This window comes from Bos indicus, chromosome 18, assembly GCF_029378745.1.
Source record: "Bos indicus isolate NIAB-ARS_2022 breed Sahiwal x Tharparkar chromosome 18, NIAB-ARS_B.indTharparkar_mat_pri_1.0, whole genome shotgun sequence".
NCBI classification, from domain to species: Eukaryota; Metazoa; Chordata; class Mammalia; order Artiodactyla; family Bovidae; genus Bos; species Bos indicus.
The window spans coordinates 65,529,996-65,556,793 of record NC_091777.1 but is presented as its reverse complement, the minus strand read 5'-3'; the positions used below and the strand labels follow the sequence as shown (position 1 = coordinate 65,556,793).

The 26,798-nt window shown below is 44.7% G+C and overlaps 2 pseudogenes; both read left to right on the top strand.

Moving 5' to 3' along the window:
* Positions 1–26,381, top strand: part of LOC109572124 (zinc finger protein 548-like) — a 39,904-nt pseudogene extending 13,523 nt beyond the window's left edge.
* On the top strand, positions 498–4,790 carry LOC109571881 (large ribosomal subunit protein uL15-like; annotated as a pseudogene).
* Positions 26,382–26,798: the final 417 nt, after the last annotated feature.

Sequence of the window (26,798 nt, the reverse complement as noted above, 5' to 3'; positions counted from 1 at the left end):
CAGGATCACCCACTCAACGTCCTTGACCTCTGGGACCAGCCAACACCATTTTCTGAGCTGAGCTGCTTATTGCCAGCCAGCTGTGAGCTCCCAGATTTGGTATAATTTCTCCACCCAGATGGAGACCACGTCACCCACGTGGTCAACATGCATCTACGGGCCTCCTACCCTACCTCTGAGGGCTTCTCTTTCCACCCCGACGACGAGGCGGCTCTGGAGGGGGTGGGCCACGGTTCCTCAGATTGACGGAGGAGAAGCAGGAGGTCCCCGAGCCTCTTGAAAATGCAGATCTAATGCTGTGGCTGCGCCCTCTTCCAGAACGTGCAGAAGCGGTCCGGGGTCGAGGGGTCAGACCGCGGACGCCGTGGGGCCGCCCTGCTCACGGATAAGAACCTGAACCAGGCCTTCATGGGTCCCCCAGGCCCCGGGCTTTCCCCTTGCCGACACCCCTCCCTGATTCCTGGAGCCACGTCCTGCACAAGCAGGTGAAACGCAAGATGGTTGCCCACCTGACCAACCTCCGCAGGCTGGCTGGTCCCCGGCTGGACTGGGCGTTTCTCTTCCGAAGGTTCAGCCTCAAGCTGAAACAGTCAAAGGGAAACCACAATGCTTTTTGCAGGAAAAAAAAAAAGGAAAGGAGTTTCTATGAAGTGTTGTAAAGAGCCTAGAAGTTTACCAGGCAAACCAGGGTGAGCCCGTAGCGTGTGTGAGTCCCACAGTCCGCCTGTAGTCTGATGCCCCCAAGACGCTCTTATCAGTCAGGGTGTTTTCAAATTTCCTCCTATGGCTGGAAAAGTCTTTGGGGCTAATTTCAAAACTGGATGAAATAATCAATGTGACCTTTGGTTTTAAAGAAAAGTATTGTCCACAGAGATATAAATACAGCAAGTCCTCACTCCGAGCCCTCCTCGGCGCCTTTTGTACAATCAGATGCGCGCCAAGGGCACAAACCCTCCTGTGGTATTCTGTCCTGGCACATACAGGACAGGACGCATACAGCTCTTAGTGGGAAAATAGTCATTTTTCCTGCTAAATGTGCAATGTCTGAGGAATAGCTCGTGGTTTCTATATTCTTTGCAAAAGTGGCATTTTGAAGATGTATGCTCTTCTAGCTCCTCGCAAAATAATTGGGTTGTAGCTGTACCTGAATCTGAGCCCTGGGATCCATGAGTTGGAGATTGCAGAGCATTCACTCTCAGGAAATGATCCTTGGTTCGAAGCAGAGAGTTCTTCTTCCCATTCCTCGGAGCGCTTTGGGACAAGGGCTCGTAAAGAGACCAGGGCCCCCCAGCGCCAGAATTAGGGATGAGCTGCATCACAATGGGTGAAGGGCCCACTAGGGTTCATTCTATCGTCCAGTTTTCTCTACGTCATCTTCATGGCTGTGGTCACTCAGAGGGGGGCCGCCGGTGGTCTGGGTGCTCCACACAGCAGGCACCGTGCTCTGAGGGGTGGGATGACAGGACCAGAGACATGAACAGGGAAGAAGGGCATCACTAAGAATGGCACACATACGTGAGAGCAGATGCGGGCAACGAAACATCTCTGTTACCAAGACAGAGTTCACGAGCGAGAGAATGGGAGAATCTTGACGTCGCCAGACAGGTGAGTAGGGTGGTGGTCCCTGTGTCTAGAGAGCTTTGATGTGGGAGACAGGAGTTTCAGACCCTTCTGAGCTCTGCTGATAACCTGGGCCTGGGTGACTTTGAGGGTGGAAAAGTCAACCCAACAACTACAAGTCAATCAAATCTACTCACCAAGAAGGGATGTCTCCACAAGCTGCCTGCAGAAGCAGCCAGAGTCATCTGGTCCAGGGCTGCATATCACCACACCCAAAACTGGGGAGAGGGGTGGGGAGGGAGACATCCCAAATCAGGAGGCTGCTGTGCCCTCCAGAGGAAGGGTGAAAGTGTCACTGTCTACATGTACACTGACTCACACGCACTGCATCCGTGCCATGTGGTGGAGGAGGGAAGGCTCTCTAACACATTGGCAAGGATTCCAGGCAGGTCCCAAAGGGCGAGGTTACTGTGAAAGCCTCCGTTGGACTCGGGACTTAAGAGAAGTTCCCTAGGATGTCTGGATGCTTGCAGTTCAATTCCTGGCTGATTCCTCCTTCACAAAGACTAACCTCCAGAACTTGCTCTGTGAGTATGTAGGACAAGGAAAGAAGTACATGGCCCACACACCTAAGATGTTTCCCTGATTTAAATTTACTAGTGCTGTTTCACACTGATCATGGGGTTCTCGAGGCAAGAATACTGAAGTGGTTTGCCATTCCCTTATGCAGTGGACCACGTTTTGTTAGAACTCTCCACCGTGACCCGTTCGTCTTGGGTGGCCCTACACGGCATGGCTCATAGTTTCACTGAGTTAGACAAGGTTGTGGTCCATGTGATCAGGTTGGTTAGTTTTCTGTGACTGTGGTTTTTAGTCTGTCTGTCCTCTGATGGTGAAGGATAAGAGGCTTATGGAAGCTTCCTGATGGGAGAGACTGACTGAGGGGGAAACTGGGTCTTGTTCTGATGGGCAGGGCCATGCTCAGTAAATCTTTAACCTGATTTTCTGTTGATGGGTGGGGCTGTGCTCCCTCCCTGTTGTTTGACCTGAGACCAAACTATGATGGAGGTAATGAAGATAATGGTGACCGCCTGCAAAACGTCCCATGCATGCACTGTTGCACTCAGTCCCCCGACCCTGCAGCAAGCCACCACTGGCCCACGCCTCTGCCAGAGACTCCTAAACACTCACAGGCAAGTCTGGGTCAGTCTCTTGTGGGCTCACTGCTCCTTTCTCCTGGGGCCTCGTGCACACAACGTTTGTGCCCTCCAAGACTTTTCCCATTCCTGTGTAAGTTCTGTAATCAAATCCCACTGGCCTCCAATGTCAAATTCCCTGGAAGTTCTGAAGTCTTTCTGACACTGAAAGATGAATTCCCCAGGTAGGTAGGTGCCCAATATGCTACTGGAGAATAAGGGAGAAATAACTCCAGAAAGAATGAAGAGACATCAGCCAAGGTGAAAAGAGCACCCAGTTGTGGATGTGACCGGTGATGGAAGTAAAGTCTGACGCTGCAGTGAACAATATTGCATAGAAACCTGGAATGTTAGGTCCATGAATCAAGGCAAATTGGAAGTGGTCAAACAGGAGATGGCAAGAGTGAACATTGACGTTTTAGGAATCCGTGAACTAAAATGGACTGAAATAGGAGAATTTAATTCAGATGACCATTATATCTACTACTGTGGGCAAGAATCCCTTAGAAGAAATGGAGTAGCCCTCATAGTCAAAAGAGTCTGAAATGCAGTACTTGGGTGCAATCTCAAAAATGACAGAATGATCTCTGTTCCTTTCCAGGGCAAACCATTCAACATGACAGTAATCCAAGTCTATATCCCAACCAGTAATACTGAAGAATCTGAAGTTGAATGGCTCTGTGAAACCCTACAAGACCTTCTACAACTAACACCCCAAAAAGATGTCCTTTTCATTATAGGGGACTGGAATGCAAAAGTAGAAAGTCAAGAGATACCTGGAGTAACAGGCAAGTTTGGCCTTGGAGTACAGAAAGAAACAGGCCAAAGGCTAACAGAGTTTTGCCAAGAGAATGCACTGGTCATGGCAAACACCCTTTTCCAACAACACAAGAGAAGACTCTACACATGGACATCACCAGATGGTCAATACCAAAATCAGATTGATTATATTCTTTGTGGCCAAAGATGGAGAAGCTCTATACAGTCAGCAAACACAAGACCTGGAGCTGACTGTGGCTCAGATCATGAACTTATTGCAAAATTCTGGCTTAAATTGAAGAAAGTAGGAAAAGCCACTGGACCATTCATGTATGAACTAAATCAAATCCCTAATGATTATACAGTGGAAATGACAAATAGATTCAAGGGATTAGATCTGACAGACAGCGTGCCTGAAGAACTATGGATGGAGGTTCCTGACATTGTACAGGAGGCAGTGATCAAGACCATTCCCAGAAAACAAATGCAAAAAGGCAAAATGGCTGTCTGAGGAGGCCTTACAAATAGCTGAGAAAAGAAGAGAAGCTAAAGGTAAAGGAGAAAAGGAAAGATACACCCATCTGAATGCAGAGTTTCAAAGAACACCAAGGAGAGATAAGAAAGCCTCCCTCAGCGATCAATGCAAAGAAATAGAGGAAGACAACAGAATGGGAAAGACTAGAGATCTCTTCAAGAAAATTAGAGATACCAAGGGAACATTTCATGCAAAGATGGGCACAACAAAGGACAGAAATGGTATGGACCTAACAGAAGCAGAAGATACTAAAAAGAGGTGGTGCTCTTTCGTCTAGGCCGCCGTCCTGCCATCCAGACTAAGGAAGACCCGGAAACTTAGGGGCCACATGAGCCACGGCCACAGCCGCATCAGCAAACACCGGAAACACCCGGGAGGCCGAGGTAATGCTGGTGGCTGCATCATCACGGGATCAACGTCAACAAGTGTCACCCAGGATCCTCTTTAAGGAACCAGAGTTTCTGCCCGACTATCAACCTTGATAAATTGTGGGCCTTGGTTAGTGAGCAGACACGAGTAAATGCTGCCAAGAACAAGACAGGAGCTGCTCCTATCACTGATGTGGTGCGATCAGGTTACTACAAAGTTCTGGGGAAAGGAACGCTCCCAAAGCAGCCTGTCATCGTGAAGGCCAAATTCTTCAGCAGAAGAGCTGAGGAGAAGATTAAGGGTGTAGGTGGGGCTTGTGTCCTGGTGGCTTGAAGCCACATGCTGGGAAATTCATTAAATGTTAAGTGCTTTTCAAAAAATAAAAATAAAAAGAGGTGGCAAGAATACACAGAAGAACTACACAAAAAAGATCTTCATGACAAAGATAACTACGATGGTGTGATCACTCACATAGAGCCAGACATCCTGGAATGCGAAATCAAGTGGGCCTCAGGAAGTGTCACTTCAAACAAAGCTAGTGGAGGTGATGGAATTCCAGTTGAGCTATTTCAAATCCTAAAAGATGATGCTGTGAAAGTGCTGTACTCGATTTGAGAGCAAATTTTGAAAACTCAGCAGTGGCCACAGGACAGGAAAAGGTCAGTTTTCATTCCAATCCCAAAGAAAGGCAATGCCAAAGAATGCTCAAACTATGCACAATTGCACTCATATCACATCCTAGCAAAGTAATGCTCAAAATCTCCAAGCAAGGCTTCAAAAGCATGTGAACTGTGAACTTCCAGATGTTCAAGCTGGATTCAGAAAAGGCAAAGGAACCAGAGATCAAATTGCCAACATCCATTGGATCTCAAAAAAGAAAGTGAGTTCCAGAAAAACATCGACTTCTGCTTTATTGACTACACCAAAGCCTTTGACTGTGTGGATCACAGGAAACTGGAAAATTCTTCAATAGATGGGAATACCAGACCACATGACCTGTCTCTTGAGAAACCTGTATGCAGGTCAAGAAGCAACAGTTAGAACCAGACATGGAACAACAGACTGGTTCCAAATTGGGAAAGGAGTACTTCAAGTTTGTATATTGTCACCCTGCTTATTTAACTTATATGCAGAGTACATCATGCACAGTGCCAGGCTGGATGCAACAGAAGCTGGAATCAAGATTGCCAGGAGAAATATCAATAACCTTAGATATGCAGATGACACCATCCTTATGGCAGAATGCAAAGAGGAACTAAAGAGCCTCTTGATGAACTGGCTTAAAACTCAACATTCAAAAAACGAAGATCATGGCATCTGGTCCCATCACTTTATGGCAAATAGATGGGGAAACAATGGAAACAGTGAGAGACTTTTTTTTTTTTTTTTAATCCCCCAAATCACTGCAGATGGTGACTGCAGCCATGAAATTAAAAGATGCTTACTCCTTGGAAGAAAAGCTCTGACCACCCTAGACAGCATATTAAAAAGCAGAGACATTACTTTGCTAACAAAGGTCCATCTAGCCAGAGCTATGGCTTTTCCAGTAGTCATGTATTGATGTGAGAGTTGAACTATAAAGTTGAGCACTGAAGAATTGATGCTTTGAAACTGTGGTGTTGTGAGAACTGTTGAGAGTCCCTTGGACTGCAAGGAGATCAAACCAGCCAATCCTAAAGGAAATTCATCCTGAATATTTATTGGGAGGACTGATGCTGAAGATGAAACTCCAATACTTTGGCCACCTGATGCAAATAACTGACTCATCGAAAAGACCCTGATGTTGGGAAAGATTGAAGGCAGGAAGGAGAAGGTGACGACAGAGGATGAGATGGTTGGGTGGCATCACCAACTTGATGGACATGAGTTTGAGCAAGCTCTGGCAATTGGTGACGGACAGGGAAGCCTGGCATGCTGCAGTCCATTGGGTCACAGAGTGGGACATGACTGAGCAACTGAACTGAGTGCTGTTTCAGTTTAGGCTAATAACTGTTTAGGCTGAATAACTTTCAATGTTCACTGCATTCCTAATACTCTTCTGGGTGTGCAGTCGTTTTGTAAGATTTAAATGTTTTTGATGACACTTGGCTAGATAAAAGGCAGAAATGTGTTCGTTAGGCTTAGAATGGGATAAGGGCATCAGGTGGGGCACACAACAGGCTGTATAGAGACACGGTAAGCAACCTGCACTGTAGGGAGCACCCTGTATATAGCAAGTGCTGTGCGGCTAGCTAGGATTCCTAAGCTCCCCATAATGACCTAGTTGGAATAACTTCAAGGAGAAAGGGTACAGAGGCTGTCTCAGTTGCCTGGTATTCTGGCCCTGGGACATAAGGGATGGTGTATGGCAGTCCAGAGTGTGAATGTCTGATATGGACAGTGATTGGGTGTGGACTCAATCAGCTGCTTCAAAAGAGGAAATAACTAGCATAAAGCCAGGGACTTCAAAGTGGATCAAGATAGTATTTTCATAAAATTACATTTCAAGATAACTAGTAATCACCTGTTGTGTAGCACAGGGAACTCTACTCAATACTCTGTAAGAAGAATCTTAAAAAGAGTGGATACGTGTACATGTACAGCTGATTCACCTTGCTGTACACCTGAAACTAACACAACATTTTAATAAAGTCAACAATACTGTGATAAAAATTTAAAAAGTAATGAAACACTGTGGTACTGTCATAAAAGCAAACTTTTAGACCACAGAAGCAGAACAGAGTGCCCAGAACTGGAAGCCAATATATTTAAAGAAATAACCGACAGGAGTGCCGAGACATTTCAGTGGGAGGACAGTCTCTCCAACAAACGGGAGGAAAGTGGAACCTGCACTTGCATGAGTGAGGTCGGGCTCTCACACTCTGGCCGAAAACAAGTTCGAAGTGATCAGTGACCTAACAGTACGACATAAACCCATAAAGCAGGGGAGCACATAGGGGAACGCTTCATGACACTGGATTTGAAAGTTTTTTTGGTGTTGACATGAAAAGCATAGGAAACAAAAGGAAAAATAAAGATACAAAGTTCTGTGCAAAGACACAACTAACAGTGAAAAGGCAACCCACTGAATGGAAGAAAAACATTGACAAATTGTATATTTGGTAAGTATCTAGATACATAAGGAACTGCTACAACTCAATGAGAAAAATAACCTAAAAAAATACTTAAAAGTGGTAAACATAGACAATTTTTTAATTTACAGCTGAGTCTTCGTTGCTATGCACAAGGCTCCCTAGTTGCAGCGAGTGGGCGTCACTCTTCATGTGGTGTGCAGGCTGCTCACTGTAGTGGCTTCTCTTGCAGAACAGAGGCTCTAGGCATGCAGGCTTCAGTGGTTGCAGATCTCAGTTGCCCTGTGGCACATGGAATCTTCCTGGACCAGGGATTGAATCCATGTCCCTTGCATTGGCAGGTGAATTCTTAACCACAGAACCACCAGTAAAGTCCAAACACATTTTAAAAATGAATACACACAAATGGCCAAGAACTATATGCTCGTAAATAAAACCACAATCAGACACTACTTCACATCCATTCGGACACCTACTACGAAACATGAAATGGAAAGTAAAATTATGTTGAGGTGGCTGTGGAGAACCTTTGTGAACTCTGTGAACCTTTGATGGAAACATAAAATGGTACATCCAATAGAGGAAACTTCAAAATATCAAAAACAGAATGGACATAGAACAAGAACAGAATGGACAAGCGGTTCCAATTCTGGCTATACACCCAAAAGAATTGAAAGCAGTATCACAAGGACATATCTGTGCAGCCATTCTCACAGCAGCACTCTTTACAAGAGCCAAAATAATGGGGAGAAAATAAGTGTCCATCAATGGATGAATGCGTTAACATGTGGTGTACACATACTATTATTATTCAGCCTTAAAAAAGAAGGGACTTCTGAAATATGAAGTGACAGATGAAATGTGAAATTATACTAACTGAAGTCTTCAGAAAGACACAATCTGTATGATTCTCCTTACATGAGGCAGTTCAGTTCAGTCGCTCAGTCGTGTCCAACTCTTTGCGACCCCATGAATCGCAGCACGCCAGGCCTCCCTGTCCATCACCAAGTCCCGGAGTTCACCCAAACCCATGTCCATCAAGTCGGTGATGCCATCCAGCCATCTCATCCTCTGTCATCCCCTTCTCTTCCTGCCCCTAATCCCTCCCAGCATCAGGGTCTTTTCCAATGACTCAACTCTTCGCATGAGGTGGCCAAAGTATTGGAGTTTCAGCTTCAGCATCAGTCCTTCCAATGAACACCCAGGACTGGTCTCCTTTAGGATGAACTGGTTGGATCTCCTTGCAATCCAAGGGACTCTCAAGAGTCTTCTCCAAGACCACAGTTCAAAAGCATCAATTCTTCGGTGCTCAGCTTTCTTCACAGTCCAACTCTCACATCCATACATGACCACTGGAAAAACCATAGCCTTGACTAGATGGACCTTTGTTATCAAAGTAATGTCTCTGCTTTTTAATATGCTATCTAGTTTGGTCATAACTTTTCTTCCAAGGAGCAAGTGTCTTTTAATTTCATGGCTGCAGTCACCATCTGCAGTGATTTTGGAGCCCAAAAAAATAAAGTCTGACACTGTTTCCCCATCTATTTGCCATGAAGTGATGGGACCAGATGCCATGATCTTAGTTTTCTGAATGTTGAGCTTGAAGCCAACTTTTTCACTCTCCTCTTCCACTCTCATCAAGAGGCTTTTTATTTCCTCTTCACTTTCTGCCATAAGGGTGGTGTCATCTGCATATCTGAGGTTATTGATATTTCTCCTGGCAATCTTGATTCCAGCTTGTGCTTCTTCCAGCCCAGCATTTCTCATGATGTACTCTGCATAGAAGTTAAATAAGCAGGGTGACGATATCCAGCCTGACGTACTCCCTTTCCTATTTGGAACCAGTCTGTTGTTCCATGTCCAGTTCTAACTGTTGCTTCCTGACCTGCATATAGGTTTCTCGAGAGGCAGGTCAGGTGGTCTGGTATTCCCATCTCTTTCAGAATTTTCCACAGTTTATTGTGATCCACACAGTCAAAGGCTTTGGGATAGTCAATAAAGCAGAAATAGATGTTTTTCTGGAACTCTCTTGCTTTTTCAGTGATCCAGCGGATGTTGCAGTTAGGGCAGTCAAATTCAGAGAGTAGAATAGTGGTTGCCAGGGGATGGAGGAGGAGAGGAGCATTTGTTATTTAATGGGTACAGAGTTGCATTTTTGCAAGAGGAAGAGGAGCTCTGGACGTTAGTTGCATGACAGTAAGAATGTACTTGACAATACTTAACTGCACACTAAAATTCTTAAGATGGCAAGTTTTATGTATGTGTGTTTTAACACGACAAGAAAGAAAACAAACCCCAAAGTACATAATACGTACTTCACAAAGTACATAATACGTACTTCACATCACCGATCAGAGCTGACTTTTGGCTGAAGTTATTTCCCCATTTGTTCCTTCCTAATATCTTTTTCTGGTGTGAATTTTTTGGAGCTAAATGAAGTTTGGCTAGTTTTGGTATAGACTTTCCAACATTCATTGCACTCAGAAGGCATTTCTCCAGGGTAAATTCAACCATGTTTAAGACCGGAGTCGCATGCAATGATGTTCCCATATCCGCTGTTCTCAAAAGGCCTCACATCAACGTGAATTCGCTAGTTTTTACTGAATCTGGAGTTTTAACTACAAAACGTTCCCACATTAACGGGACTAAAAAGGCCTTTTTCCAGTGGGACTCCTCCAATGTCTAATGAGTGTGGAGCTGCAACTAAAGGATTTTCTGTATCAATGCACTAGCCACCTAGCCGCCTCTCCCCACCCGGCTTTCCCCACGGCCAGTGACCGAGGCAAGCGCGGGCGGCAACGAGGGCAGCGCCGTTGATTGTGGGCTCCGGGGGTGGGGGTGGGGGGCTCACAGTCGGCTATGGACAGCGGGCCAACGTCTCTCCTCGCGCGATCCATTCACTTCGGTCCCCACTCAGAAAAAAGCCCCAAGAACGGTGAAAACAGCACGAAAACCGGCCGGCTCATAGAAGCCGTTAAGCCCGGCTCCTGAATGCATGTGGACGAAAACATAGGCCTGCTGAACCCTCACTGACCCGGCGATAGGCGGCGGCTGGACCAATGAGAGGTTAGAGGTGGGAGAGTGGCTGCGTGCGCATCCACTGGGCCGGAACTTCCGGAGTTCTTCCTGTCTTCCCTCCCCAGTATCCTGGCTTGGAGAATTCCATGGACAGAAGAGCCTGGCAGGCCACAGTGAAGGCTTAAATGTCCCTCGTCGGGCACCCAAGTGATGGTGGCAAAAAAGCGGGAGGAGAGGCTCAGGGATGAGGTCGGCTCACGTGGGTTCTTCGTCTCCCGGGCCCCCACCTGGCCCGAGTCCCAGATCCGGACCGAGGAACGCCCGTTCAGATCCCTGCCGGTCAGCCATAGAATCCAGAACTGAGGCCGGCCTTGCGAGCGGTCGCCTTTCAGCCAGTGAGCCAGGGTGAAGGAGAGAGTTCCCTCGGGGGCGATGGTGCATGGCTTGCAGATGCTACCGAGTCGGCAGCCTTGGGGAAACCTGGGGTCACTTTTTTTCTGGGACAGAAGGGAACGAAGTGACTCACCTGAAATGGCAGCCTGAGCAGGTGGGAGCCATGGAAGATTGTGCAGGGAGTGGGGATTGGAAAACCGTGTCCAGAGTTAGAAGATAAAAATTGGGAGAAAAGGATGCGAATGGAGGCAGGGAGACTGCTAAGGAAGCCACCGCGATAGACCCCAGGAGAATTATGGGAGAGGCTGGACCAGGGAGGTAGCGGGAGATGGGGTGAGACTCTGGGTAGGTTTCGTCAGTAGAGCGTACAGGATTTTCTGATGTGCCATGTGTGACTGTGAGCAGAAGCAGGGAGTGAAGGGCCATCTCAGGGATTTTTTGGCCTGAAAATATGCAGGTTCCAGGGGGAAGATCCTTGTTGTATTTGGATATGTTGATCCTGACGCTGTCAAGATGGAGGTGTCACCAAATGGAGATGGCATATGCGGAGGCGAACATAATGTCTGGAAGCCGAGGAAGGAGGTGGGGCTGGAGATATCGAAGGAGTGGAGGGTGTGGACTGGGCCAGGAGGGACCAGGTGGAGGAGCGTATCACAAGGAGGCCTTGTGATACGGGTCGGGAGGGCAGGATGAGGGCTGGGTGCTGGCAACCCTGATGCTGCCTCTCAGAAAAGAGAGACCTGACGGAGGAGGGGTTCTGACCTGTGTAGAAAGGGAGGCCGGAGCAGGTAAGAGCTTCCCTTCTGTGGAGCCTGCTGTGGGTGCTGGAGTCGATTCTCTGCTTGCTGGCTCTGCTGACCCTCAGGGACACCCCGATGGAAGGAGGGAAGGGTCAGCCAGGCTGCTGCAGCCAGTGGGTCGTGGACGAGAGCACCTGCCTCACCTCACCCCTCAGGGCAGGAGGGATGAAACTCTGCTTCAGTCAAGGGCTCCCAAGAAGCTGCTCACGGGTCTGCTCGCTGAATAGACTGACAGGTGACCTGCCTGCCCAGCCCCTCCCCGTGACCCATTAACTTAAGAATGTGTGAAAATTAATTTAAACACGAATTAATCAATATTCTTCTAAATACACACGCAATTAGAAATGAGCCTATTCACTCTTAAATTTATGCAGACACTTTATAATTGGCTTGTTATTGATTTACCTCTAGATATTATTTGCTTACAATGCAGAGTTTCGTGTGTGATATCCTCTGAGATCTTAGCAGTAAAAGTGAAGACCCCCAAGTTTCACCACTCTGCCACTTCATTTGCACTGAAAATATGTACAAAACTGTTGATCACGGGACCTCGCCCGGTGGTCCAATGGTTAGGAATCTGCCTTCCAGTGCAGGTGATCTGGTTTGATCTGGGTCAGGGAACTAAAATCCCGCATGGAACGGAGCAACGAAGCCTGAGACTGCAGTTACTAAGCCTGCGAGCTCTGGAGCTGCCATGCCACCAGAGAACTCTGCACGCCCCAACAGAAGATTGCACACATTACAAATACGACCTGACATGACCATAAATAAATACTAAAAACAAAAACTTGTTCCTGTGGACAGTCATAGCTGATACACGCTGTGTCTTCCTTACGTTAGATACCAAGATGAGCCCTGTGAGGTTGGAAGCATTCATATCTTACGCAGCATTTTCTTTTTCCTGAGGCTCAGTCCTTCTCCCCGCTGGTAAGAGACAGTACTGTTTTCTGAGGAACTGAGCTTAGACCATCAGGCTGAGCTCCCACTACACCAGGGCTTGGCAGGGGTGGAGGTCCAGCTCTGCTGTAGGATCCTACCACTGCTGTCCACTTCTCGTGGCTTCCTTCTCTCCCCAGGGCCCCATGGCAGTAGCAGAGATGCGCATGGACCCTGTACAGGTGAGTGGAGGGGTCCCACCTTTTACCCGTACTAATTATCACCTGCTGGTTTTATCATCCTGATATATATGCCCTCAGGAAATGGCAGTGTCCCAAGACGTCTGTCTCTTTTTTCTGTCTTGTATATGTAGACCATGTGCTCTCACCAGGCCCAGAACCCTATATTTAGTCCTGGGTTATATGGAATGTTTCCATTTCTGACAACTGATGGGGGAAGGTGTGGCAGGGAGTCCTGGCCACAGGATGCAGAATGTCCAGACAGCTGCAAGTGATACTGAGGTGGGATGTGCAGGGAACTGTTGGTTCTGTCATATCTGGTGGGAATGGGGTGCTGGGACAGGGGTGCACAGGTATCAGGCCTTGGCTGATAGCCTGAGGTTGGTGGTTGTTCATGAACCAAACTCTTCCAATTCTGGCAGGATTTTCCAGGTTTTGCACATCAGATGCCCTGTGTTGAATCTCTCTGGACATGTGCTGGCCCTTCCTTTTTCTGTCTTTCACCTGGAGCAGCAGAGAGAACCCTGGGTACCTGAGAGTGTGGACATTACTGCATCGATGGCAGGAGACACTTAAAAGTACCCGGGCTTGGCGCAACATCCTGGGAAAGGGTGTCATGTCAGAGCTGGGAACCTGTTCTGTGTTCACCATTGACATGCTACGACCACTGGCCACACCTTGCTTCTTCCTTTTCTTCTGCATTTTTCTTTCTGTTGCCACACTAAGCACACCAGTAGGGGCCTTCATTTGTCACATGTTCCATTTCATTGGACCCTTTGCGTCTTCTACATTTGACCTGTACGTGAGATGCCTTGAGGTCTGCACATATGCATATAGCTCTTGGAATGTAGCGTCACGTTTGCTGTCAGGTATTGACAGCTCTGGAGACAGCCTTTGCCACAATGCTCACTGTCACTAGTAGCCATGCCCGTGTTTACTTGGACGCCTGCCTCTCCTCCCTGCTATGGTCTGAAGGTTAGTTTCGCCTCCAGATCCATATGTTGAAAACCTTGTGCCCGAGGTGACAGTATTGGGAGATAGGGACTTTAGGGTGACCAGGTCATGGAGGCAGAGCCCTTGTGAATGAGATTCATGCTGTCATAAAAGCTCCTCCCACCATATGAGGACAATGAGAAGTCTGCACCCTAGAAAAATGCAGACTGATCTCCAGATTCCATCTTCTACAAGTGTGAGAAATATATTTTCTTCCTTATAAGCCAGCCAGCCTGTAGTATTTTATCATAGCATCTCAAATCAGTGGAAACAGTAACTCTTCCTTCAGTCCTTAGCCATGGTCAGGGCTCTCTCATCATGGAGGCTCCCCAGGTCCATCTCTGCACAGCAGACCTTCCTCTCTCTGGCTTTTGTCTTGGGTGTGTGTGACACACATATTTCTGATGGGGCTGTCCTTTCCATCAAAATCAACATGCACTTTACCAGCATCTATCTGGTTACAGGTTGTTGTCATGGAGCCCAGGGTGAGGAGGCCTCTTCTGAGCAAGGTGTTTCTATAGAGACGTCAGAGGTCAGGACTGCAAAGCCAGATCCATCCTCCAGGAAGGCCCAGCCCGGTGACATGTGTGGCCCACTCTCCAGAGACCTTTTACCCCTGCCTGAGCATGACAGAATGTACCCTGATGAAGGACTGTACGTTTGTGGAGCAGACCTTTTCCAGCACCAGAAGGAGATTAGAGACAAACTTTGCCGAAGGGCTGAGGGGCAGCCTTCATTTGTGACCAACAGCAGTGTTCACACAGGAGAGAGGACCTTGACCTGCAGCAGAGATGGGAAGCCCTTCCTGGGCAGCACAGGCCTTCTGCAGCAGCTGGCCCCTCGTGGTGTGGGGCAGCCACATGGGGACACTGAGTGCCAGGAGGCCTTTGGTCATGAACAAAGTGGTTACAGGTGCACTCAGTGTGGGAAAGCCTTCAGCCGAAAACAGATACTTGTTGAGCACCAAAAAATCCGCACTGGAATACAGCTTTATGAGCACAGCAAATGCGGGAAATGCTTCAAGGACAAAGCCTACTTTATAAAATATCAGAGAGTTCACACTGGAGAAAGCCCTTATGAGTAAGCAAATGTGGGAAAACTTTCATGTACAGCTCCACATTCATCAGACATCAGAGAGGTCACAATGTAAGAAGGCCTTATAAGTGTGGTGAAAGTGGGAAATTCTTTAAGTCAACACTCATTAAGCATGAGAGAATTCATACTGGAGAAAGGCCAAGTGCAGTGAATGTGGAAAATTATTTAGGTGCACATCCCTCCTCATTAAACATCAGCATTCATGGCACTGAAAGGCTTTATGAGTGCAGGAAATGTGGGAAATTCTTTTGGTATACCTCCACACTCACTGGATATCAAAGAACTCCTACTGTAGAAAAGCCTTATGATTTTTCTGTTTTGTTCTTTATAAGCCAGTCTGTGAATGTGGGGAATTCTTCTTGTACAAGTACAAGCTTGTTAACCATTGGAAAAATCATATTGGAGAAAGGCCTCATAAATGTAGCAAATGTGGTAAATTCTTTCAGTACCACTCCAATTTCATTAAACATTGGAGAGATCACATGGAAGAGAGGCCTGATGAGTGTAGAGAGTATGGGAAAGTGTTTAGCCACAAGAATGTACTTTTTCAGCATCAGAAAACCTGTGGCAAAGTGTTTAGCCACAAGAATATACTTTTTCAGCATCAGAAAACCCATACTGGAGAAAGGCCTTATACATGCAGAAAATGCCACCTCCCACATCACCAGAAAACCCACAATGAGGACAATATGAGCGCCTTTAACGTGGAGAACTCTTTAGGAACAACCCCAACCTTGTTGTGATCCCCAGAGTCAAAGGCTTTGGCATAGTCAATAAAGCAGAAGTAGATGTTTTTTCTGGAACTTTCTTGCTTTTTCAATGATCCAACGGATGTTGGCAATTTGATCTCTGGTTCCTCTGCTTTTTCTAAAACCAGCTTGAACATCTGGAAGTTCATGGTTCACATACTGTTGAAGCCTGGCTTGGAGAATTTTGAGCTTTACGTTACTAGAAAGTGAGATGAGTGCAATTGTGCGGTAGTTTGAGCATTCTTTGGCATTGCCTTTCTTTGGGACTGGAATGAAAACTGACCTTTTCCAGTCCTGTGGCCACTGCTGAGTTTTTCAAATTTGCTCTCAAATTGAGTGCAGCACTTTCACAGCATCATCTTTTAGGAACTGAAATAGCTCAACTGGAATTCCATCACCTCCACTAGTTTTGTTCATAGTGACACTTCCTGAGGCCCACTTGACTTTGCATTCCAGGATGTCTGGCTTTAGGTGAGTGATCACACCATTGTGATTATCTAGGTCGTGAAGATCTTTTTTGTATAGTTCTGTGTATTCTTGCCACCTCCTCTTAATATCTTCTGCTTCTGTTAGGTCCATACCATTTCTGTCCTTTATTGTGCCCATCTTTGCATGAAATGTTCCCTTGGTATCTCTAGTTTAATTACATTAATATTAATCTCTAATCCCCTTGGTATCTCTTGAGAAATCTGTATTCAGGTCAGGAAGCAACAGTTAGAATTGGACATGGAACAACAGACTGGTTCCAAGTTGGGAAAGGAGTATGTCAAGGCTGTATATTGTCACCCTGCTTATTTAACTTATATGCAGAGTGTCAGGGAACGTTTAACAAGAGGATTCCTGCATGCTGTTTCTCATAAATCCTCTGTTCCTTATCAGTTCCTGGCAATAGGAATGAGTGGAACAGCACGCCACTCCCAGCACTGAGGTCGTAGAATGAAACACATGCATGAATCCTTCAGTAAATATTCTCCTTACGACAAAACGGCTTAGTCTCAATCCTCTTTCTTGAGATATGGATTGTCTCCTGGCCATTGTTAAGCCCTTGTTCCCTTGATAAGGGTTGCTGTACGTTTGGTTTTCTGATCTTTATCGTTGTCAAAAGAAATTCCTTGTACACAGCCTGTATGTACTCACAGAAAGATCTTAAAGCACCCTTGCTCCACCAGAGGCTTGGGTCCCCGTGTCTGTCTTTCTCTCTCGCTCTCTCCCTCCCTCCCTCCCTCCGGCTAATTCTCTGGAGCGTGGAAACCCACCAAGCTCACTCTCCTGCCTGGGCTTTCAAGACCTCCTCGAGAGGGGGGCCCTGTGGCCTCGTGAGTGGTGCAAGCCCTGTTCTAGGGTTTTACTGGTTCTCTGCATAAACCAGGGAATATTAGCTTCTTTCAATCTTTCACTTTCTTATCATCGACTCTGGACCACCAGGTTCCGGTCCGTTAAAGGACCACAACAGCAGAGTACACAAGAAATGCTGGGCTGGGTGAAGCACAAGCTGGAATCAAGATTGCCAGGAGAATCTGCTGTTATGCAGATAACACCACCCTTTTTGCAGAAAGCGAAGAAGAATTAAGGAGCCTCTTGATGAAAGTGAAAGAGGAGAGTGAAAAAGTTGGCTTAAAGCACAACATTCAGAAAACTAAGATCATGGCATCTGGTCCCATCACTTCATGGCAAATAGATGGGGAAATGGTGGAAACAGTGACAGGCTTTATTGTTTTTGGCTCCAAAATCACTGCAGATGGTGACTGCAGCCATGAAATTAAAAGACGCTAGCTCCTTGGAAGAAAAGCTATGACCAACCTAGACAGCATATTAAAAACCAGAGAGAGACATTACTTTGCCAGCAAAGATCTGTCTAGTCAAAGCTATGGTTTTTCCAGTATGTATGGATGTTGGACTATAAAGAAAACTGAGCACTGAAGAATTGATGCTTTTGAACTGTAGTGTTGGAGAAGACTCTTGAGAATCCTTTGGACTGCAAGGAGATCCAACCAGTCCATCCTAAAGGAAATCAGTCCTGAATATTCATTGGAAGGACTGACGTTGAAGCTGAAACTCCGGTATTTTGGCCACCTGATGCGTGGCCAAACTAACTCATTTGAAAACACCCTGATGCTGGGAAAGATTGAAGGCAGGAGAAGGGGATGAGAGAGGATGAGATGGTTGGATGGCATCAACAACTCAATGGACATCAGTTTGAGTAAACTCAGGGAGTTGGTGATGGATAGGGAGACCTGGTGTGCTACAGTCCATAGGGTTGCAAAGTGTCAGACATGACTGAATGACTGAACTGAACTGAACAACCTCATTGAGCAAGAATTCACAGTGGTAAAAACCTAATGAATTCAGAGAACATGGTAGATTCTTTAGGTGCTACTCCAAACTCCTAGTGGTAAAGAACTTGCCTGCCAATGCAGGAGACACAAGAGATGCTGGTTTGACCCCTGGGTGTGGAAAATCCCCTGAAGGAGGGCATGGCAACCCACTCCAGTATTCTTGCCTGGAGAATCCCATGGACAAAAGAGCCTGGAAGGCTACAGTCCATAGGGCTGCACAGAATTGGACAAGACTGAAGCAACTTAGCATGCAAGAACGCCAAACTCTGTACACTGGAGAAGCACCCTATGAGTTGATTTGGAGTGGACCTTAAGAGTACAGGAAACATGGGAAATTTTTTGGTACATCTCTCAGACATCAAGAGTTCACAGTGAAGGAAGGCCTTCTGAGAGCAATGAGTGTGGACAAGTCTTTAGGTGAAACTTAGCCCTGTTGCCCATCAGAGATTTCACAATGGAGAAAGACTTTATTTGTGCAGCAATTTAAAGTAAGTTCAGCCAAAACTTCCACCTCATTTAGCACCAAAAAGTTCACAGCAGATTGTTGCAAATGGCGAAAGACTTCAGCAAAATATCTGCTCAATTTTGCCTGTGGTAAAATACATGTAACAAAATTAACCCTCTACCTTTTTAATTGTACAGTTTAGTATGTGTAAAAATTCACATTTTGCACAACTGATCTCCAGAATTCCTGTCATCTGGCAAAAATAAAACTCTACACCCATTAAACAAGATCTCTTCCTATGCCCTCCCTACCAGACCTGCCTCTATCAATTTGATTACTCTGGATACTTTATACAAGTGTAATCATACATTTTTCATCTCTTTGCAACTGGCTTATTTAGCTTAGCATAATGTCCCCATGTTGAAGCATTTGTTAGTACTTCCTTCTGCTTTGAGAAGGAATCAGAATTGACCCACCTAAGCCATAGGGAAGGGTGCTGATGGAGTCAATACTACTAGTACTTTGCCAGATATTTGTAGAGGAAGAAATCCAAATTTTATTGACATATTTACTGAGGTACTGACACATATTAAACCATTCTTGAAAGTGTAAAATGTATTTTCACACGAGTGCATAAGAGGACCATCACCAACATCATAATAATGAACATGTCTATTACTTATAGAATTTCCACTGACTCCTTTGTATTCTCTCTCTCAGTCCTAGCCAACCTGCCATCTCCAGGGAGCTATTACAGTGTGAATTTTTTTTTTTTTTTAATCAAACCATGCAGCTTGCAGGATCTTAATTTCCCTACCAGGGACTGAACCCAGGACCTCAGGAGTTAAACAGCAGAGTCCTAACCATTGGACTGCCAGGGGATTCCCAATACAGTTTATATTTTCTAGAACATTATTGTTATTCAAGTATGGCTGCTTTCAGTAAATGCATTTTTTTGTATATATTTAAAATGTATTTTTAGTATTATATTTAATATTTTGTGTGTGCAAAAGCATGGCATAGTACAGGAATAAACAAGGCCCTGTTATATACTAGAGCTGCATTTTCTGACAATCACTCTGAGAAAAAGTTGTTTAAAGTGGGTAAGTGAAGTTTAAGGAAATTTAAATTGTTTCATAGGAAATTAATATCTTAAAAAATTTTGAGCCAAGCGTCCATTGGCCTATCTTTCTTTATTTTTCTTATTTGGCTTTTTTTCTTGTAGTGTTTTTCAGCTATGTGTTTGTGTCATAAAAGTTCTTATCCATTTTTTTTTATCACTAATCATTTTGGTGTGGTAAAATATGCATAAAATTTGTCATCTATCATCTTTCAGTGTTTAGTGACGTATCCTGGCAGGAAATGGTGTACAATAATTTGCTCTCCTTTAGGCTGGGCTTCAGCTTTTGAAAGAAACTCAGAATAATAAACATTTCAATAAGTGTTGTTTGCTAGGTTGGACCACAATCACTCATTATCAAGGCAGGAAAGATACCCCTTCTCCAACTCTCCCTCATGCCCTGTCTGGGGTCTTTAGCATGTTGAAGGTCACAAAACAGTGTCTAAAAATTTAGTCTACATGTATTTTACAGGCAACAAGAGAGGTGACAGCTATGAGTGGACATAGAGTGCCATACGATGTGTCCATTTTGGTGTGTAGATTAGAACTAGATGTGGTTCGTGTGTACATGCCAAGTCACTTCAGTCCGACTCCTGGCGACCCTATGGACTGTAGCCTGCCAGGCTCTTCTGTCCATGGGATTCTCCAGGCAAGAATATCGGAGTGAATTGCTGTGCCCTCCTCCAGGGGACCTTCCTGACCCAAGGATCGAACCTGCTTCTCTTATGTCTCCTGCATTGACTGGCGAGTTCTTTACCACTATTACAAATATATTGCTATCTGAAATTACAGGTCCCTAAGCTTTGTGGGCTTTTCCAAGACTCTACAAATTTAGGAGCATCCCACTTAAGAGTAACCGAAGGCCCTCCCATGGCTGGAGCAGGGAACTCTTTTCCTGGTGTCCCTGAGGGTGCCTCTTGGCTTTTACAGGTCCAGTAGGAAGTGACTTACTCTCCAAGTGTTGGTAGGTAGTGTTGGCAGAGGAAGCTACATTACCCAGAAGTCTTTCTGGTGCATGGTCATAGCTGCACAGCCTTGTGGACAGAGTAGTTTCCACTACCTTAGTTACCTGCACTTTCTCAAAGTTGGTAGTTCCAGAATGTGGCTAAAGGCTAAGGGAGGATGGAAAGGGCTCTGGGAAATGAGGTTCTGAAGCTGTAAAGCCAGCGGGGTTTTGCTGCCTCTCAAAGGGCTTATTATACCCAGAGTTCCTTGGAATGTAATCTAGGGCATGTCACAGAAATGTTTCGAGACCTATTATTTCAGACTGCATGAATCGTAGCAAACTTCCAATGACTGCACGTAGAAAGGGACCCACCATACTGCAATGCTACTCAGCATCGTCTCATAGTTGTCAGCTGTCTTGTTTCTTGTCAAAAACATGAACACTCTGCTTTCCATGAGTTTCAGTAGGTTCACTCAAACACAATATGAAAAGCCCCCAAAGGGGCTTAGGATGGGAAACGTGGAAAAGGGATGTTTGCAATCACCAAAGTAGCTTAAAAGGATTATGAGGTGCCCCTGGTTCCCACAGAAAATGTCTTTCCTGCCTGAATAGTCAGTTATTAAGAATGTGAAACCTCTCTAACAGAAGCAGAACTTATCTCGTGCCATCTTCTGCCAGGACAGTGTATACCCCTCAGAATCTGACCATGTGTGCAAAGGGGCCAGCTTATCCCTGATATAAAGGTTTGTGATTCCATGATCTCATCTCCTTGCTGGGAAATGGTTTATCATCTCACCTGTAAATTATTGCAACAGTATATACACAGGCAGTTGAGATTTGTCTTTGGAAAAATACTTGTTAAATGGATGTTATTAAATGTTATTAATAATTTTATAGTTTTTCAAGGGAAGTGGCAGAAATGGTTCTAGAGAAATTTATTTGTGACAGTGGGTGAAAAGAAATCAATGAAGTTTGAGTAAGAGTCACTGATCGCTTCTCGGCCTTTTGGCTAAGATCAAGTGTGAGTAAGAGTCACTGAGTCTGAGAAGTCAGAAAATGAAGCCAAGACCTCAAGGCTTGCTGAAACCTTAGACACACTCAGAGTTCGGTTTAAAAATGTGATTATTTTCATATTTGAAAACATGATGCATTAACAGTTTGGAGAGAAGGGTAAAGACAATATTTAAAAAGAGTTGCCAGATAGGTAAAAATGAATGAAGAAACTGTGCTGTTGTGTACTTCAGTTCAGTTCAGTTCAGTAGCTCAGTCGTGTCTGACTCTCTGCGACCCCATGAATCGCAGCACGCCAGGCCTCCCTGTCCATCACCAACTCCCGGAGTTCACTCAGACTCACGTCCATCAAGTCAGCGATGCCATCCAGCCATCTCATCCTCTGTCGTCCCCTTCTCCTCCTGCCCCCAATCCCTCCCAGCATCAGAGTCTTTTCCAATGAGTCAGCTCTTCGCATGAGGTGGCCAAAGTACTGGAGTTTCAGCTTCAGCATCCTAACCTATAAATGTTCAGTCAGCACTGAAAAGGATTTGGGTACAAGAGCAGCCGCATGACACACACTGGAAATAAGACTCCCGGCTGTTCTGTGTAGAGAGCACATGTTCTGTGTCCTGTATTGATACTGTCAGAACACCCTCAATATTCTGATTTCACCTTTTTTTTTTAACATTACAAAAAGTTAGCAGTTAGAGCTATTTTTCTCTCACTGTAATTGCCAAGTAAATAATTTAGGGGCAACATTAGCTCATAAACATGTCTCCACAAACAACCTTCTCAACAATGCCTTATGGTCTCTTCTGAGAGTCTGGCTAAGGAAGAACAAAAGAGGGGACTGAGAATTAATGTGTTTATTTTTCATAAGTGGAAGGCAAAGACTTCCTTTAGCCAAATTCCAAAATCTTGAACAAGAAAACACAATTTATTAGAGAGAACTTCAGATAATCTGTGAAAACCAGTCAGCAACAGCCTCACACCAGTAAAGTCAAGCTTCCAGAAATTAGCGAATAATTGACAGTGCCAACCTTCTAGAATTCAGCCAGGAGTGTTCAGGCCCCAGCGTAGCTTAAAAGGTAACAACCAATCAGCGAATGCCTCACTATACAACCCCACTTAGAGCCCAGTAATACTCCTGGAAATTCATTGGTCCTTAAACATGCCCATTTTTTAAAGTGCCAACTCCTGAATGCCAGCCTTCCCATTTTGAGGTGACTGCCTGACAACTAGAGCTCTTCTTTGCAGGCAGGAAAACAGGTAGTTCTCCCCCACTGTCTTTGTACTAGATACCAGGTTGAAGCCACTGTTAGCTCACAACTTTGCAAACATTTCAAAGGCTCCACCTTTGAACTCGCAGTTATGAGTTTGGACTTGTGACAAACTGATGCACACGGGAAATTGAAAAAAGCGATGTTCTCTATTGCTGCTCACCTTGCTATTATCTATTTTCTGTATAAACGGAATATAAAAATGCAGGTATACATTTTTTGTGAGATTTCATGAAGACTGGCTATTTCTTAAATGTGGTAAAAGTCCTCTTCAAGGTCTTTGAATGATATGCGACTATTCATTCAATATTGAAAATGATGGACAACATTATAGTTAAACATGAGAGCTGAATGATTTCTTCAACTACTATTAAAGCAAGTGAAAAAGTAATTGGTAAGAAAAATTCAGATTAACAAGGTTAAGAAACAAATAGGAGAAGTTGTAAGGAGCTTCCACACTGATTATCATCATCAGTCCTCCAGCTCGCACCACTGTTGAGCCTGTATCTCATTAATCAACATTCAGTGGGGAAGGGAACAAGATGAGCTGGATGCACCCACTGTAGAAGTTGTGTAATAGCTTTTATGTTTGCTGTGGAAGTCCCACCAAGCTCTGGAGTGCAACGCCTGTCGCTGCAGACCGCAGCCTTCCACAGGCCCCTGTGCCTTGCTCCTCAAGGACGACTCGAGTCGTTGAAGATGTGGTAAATCAGCAGTGGGTCTAACCTCTGCTTTGTGTTGATCTTCTTGGCTTTTCGTTCTCAGTCTGACACCTGGAATTTGTTGTTACTTCCTAGTTGTTTGAGATACTTGGAGGATCAGGCCATTTCTTTTCAAACCTTTTTTGTTGTCCTTTGAGATACTGGTTATTGTTTTCTGTGCTGTCGAAAAGTGTAGCTTTGTTGTGAGTTGAATCATGGTGGAACAGAAGTACTGCCCTATGAACCTGTTCAGACCAGCGTCACAGACCAATGGGCTTGCAGTTCTCGCAGTACTGGAGGCTACATGACAAACGGTCCTGTGAGACCCCAGTAAACCAAATGAGGCCTCCTTCCATCTCGAAACTGTTGTAGAGTAGTGTGAGCCGGGCAGTATTACAGAGAGAACATTCTCTCCAGTATCCACATGCCAGGGGAATCATTGTGGGTCTGTGGGGTGAGGAGGCCGAACGTCAGGTTAGGAAACGAATGTCCACAAGAATTGCATTCCTAGTGACCACCGCCTGGCCTCGGGGTTGTCTGAGTCCGAATCTTCTCTCCCCTGAAAAATCCCTCTGTTTCCTATCTCTGTTACAGTCCTAATTCTGTGCCTGTCGTGCTGAATAGGATAACTGTACCAAGGATGACTTAAGCCCTCAATGACCACTCAGGAGAACACCTGATTTGAACAAAAAGGTTCATTTGAGAGACACCTTTGAAAATGAAGGAATTCTTTAAATAATTAGAATTCTCAGGCCCAATGGATAGCCTTTCTTATTAGTACACAGAAGCCTCCAAATTAAATTCTGAAATAAAAGTTACATTACTAAAGATTCCTTGGCCAAACCTACTAAGCAAGCAGACAAGCTTCAGCAGGAACAGGGAGACTCAATGCCCTGTAAACCCACCATCTCCATGACCTCCAGCTGCCCCCCACACTCCTCTCTCTCCATTCCCACATCCGGGGCCCTCCGCCTACATCCAGCCCTCTCCCCTCCCACATTCAGCTTTCTGTCCTGCCCCTTATCCTTCTGATCGCTCTTCTTAGCCCCTCTCCCCTGCTCTTTTCCTTGCTGACTCCCTACTATTACGCAAAAGTCAGACTGACACTGTTTGCAGCCGCAAATTAAGGATGTGTTGTGGGGCACTAACCAAGGGAATGGGCCACTGCAAGTTGGTCTTGGTTAGGGGTTACTAGAGGGGAAGAACAAAAAAGCCGGGCTTGATCACCATCTTGTGACATTTCTTAGTCAGTTTCAGGAATAAGGATGCCTATGGTTTATGGTTCTCTGGTCTGGTGGTCCATGACCTAGAAGTTGTCAGCTCGTCTTGTCCTGGATAAACACTCCGGTCTGTACATTAACAATGATATCAACAACAGCAATTTTAGTCATCTGACTGGCTGATTAGTGTTCAGTTAGCACAAGATTTAGGTAAGACTGGAAAAGAAAGGGAACAGTTTTGGATAGAGAGGTTAATCATCAACTCAGCAGGGGAACTCAGTTTAGTGGGACTCAGTTTCACCACCTTTTCTTAACAGCTCTCTTAAAACCCCAAATGCCAGTTACCTCTAAAGATCAATGCCAGCCACGAATCAGCAATGCAAGAAATTGTAGATTTTAAACCTTGGATGTAAGCTGAATTAAGAGGTATAAGTAAAGACTCTCTTCAACCCAAGGAAAATCAGCAATTATTAAAAATTTTTAGAATCCTTTAAAAAAAATTTTTTTATAATTCTTTACGGTACATCTAACCTAAGTCACCGAACTTACACAACCTGGTTAGAAGCTAAGACAGAAAGTCAAAGGTGGCAAGAACTGCCTGGACTGGTCAGGGAGGGACCAGCGGGAGTCCCGCTTCCACAATGAACCTGAGGGTCAGAAAGGCCAGGCATCGGCCCAAGCCTCCTGAAGCCACCGCTGAAGCAGTAACAGCAAAAGTGGACTGTGTAACAACTTCACCATTAAAACAAAGGCATTTTTAACCCACAGGAGACTGTCACAACAGACTAGGGAAAATTCCTAATTTCCACAGTTGGGAGTCACAGAGGTGCTGATGTAGGAGTATCTGTTTCATGTCATTTTACAGTGATGTTAAGCTTCAGGTTGGAGACCTAATACAAAAACAGAACTTAAAAGGTTGTCCTATCTCATGAAGAAAAGCTAACACAAAGAAAATCCCTCAAATCAGGACAGTCAGGGTGCTCTGAGGAAGGAACAACACCCAATAACCTGCCATACTCTTTCACGAAACATGAGTTAACTATATTTGGTCATCCTCATCAGTTCCTGGTAGATATGGGACTACTTTTCTACATTAAACACGGGACTACTTTTTCTACATTAAACACCAACATCTTAGCTCAATGTCTTCCTAAGGGTGGAAGATATTTCAAATAACCCACAGATTTACCCCATTTCAAGAGTAACACCTGGGTCACTGACTGAAAAATTACGTGCCTTCCTCTGACTACCCCTGCAAATTCAATAGGAAGAGGCTTGTTAAATTATATACTTCTCAATACCCTAATTACAAGGGAAATTTTAAGAACAAAAATATTTTAACTAGATAAAAATGAAAATGCTACATATAAAAATTGATGTGATACAACCAAATTAAGTGATTAGAGGGAAACATAAAGCTTTAAAGTTTATTACAAAAGAAGAATGATGTCAATAACCTAACCTTCCATGTTAAGAAACTTGGAAAATAAGACAAAACTAGTCACAAGGCAAGCATTAAAAAGGGAAATAAAAGAGATCAGAACAAAACATTGAAACAGAATACAGAAAAAAAATTTTTTCTAGAAATCAATTAAAGAAAAACTCTCTTTCAAAAGATGAACAAAACTGACAAAACTCTAGGTTGGCTGACAAAAAAAGAAGATAACAAATTAACAAAATCAGGAGTGAAGACACTATTGACCCTACAGAACTTAAAAGTCTCATAAGGGAATATTATAAACAATCCTAACCCTCTCAAATGAGAAAATGTAGTTAAAATGGACAAATTCCTAGAAAGATACCAATTATCAATTCTGACACAAAGAATTTATATAGAACTATACTAAGCTTTTACTTATATACAACATGATCCAGTGGGATTTGTCCCAGGAAATACAAGGTTGGTTTAACATTTGAATATCAATTAATGAAATATACCATATAAATAAGACACAAGAAAAAAGTCCCCACAGCCATATGGTGATTATCACAATAAATGGAAAGAACTGGAACGGTGAGTCCACACATTCACACTAATATAGCCAAGTGATCTTTAGAAAGGGAGCAAAGGCTAAGGAATGGAGAAAGGATAGTCTTTTCAACA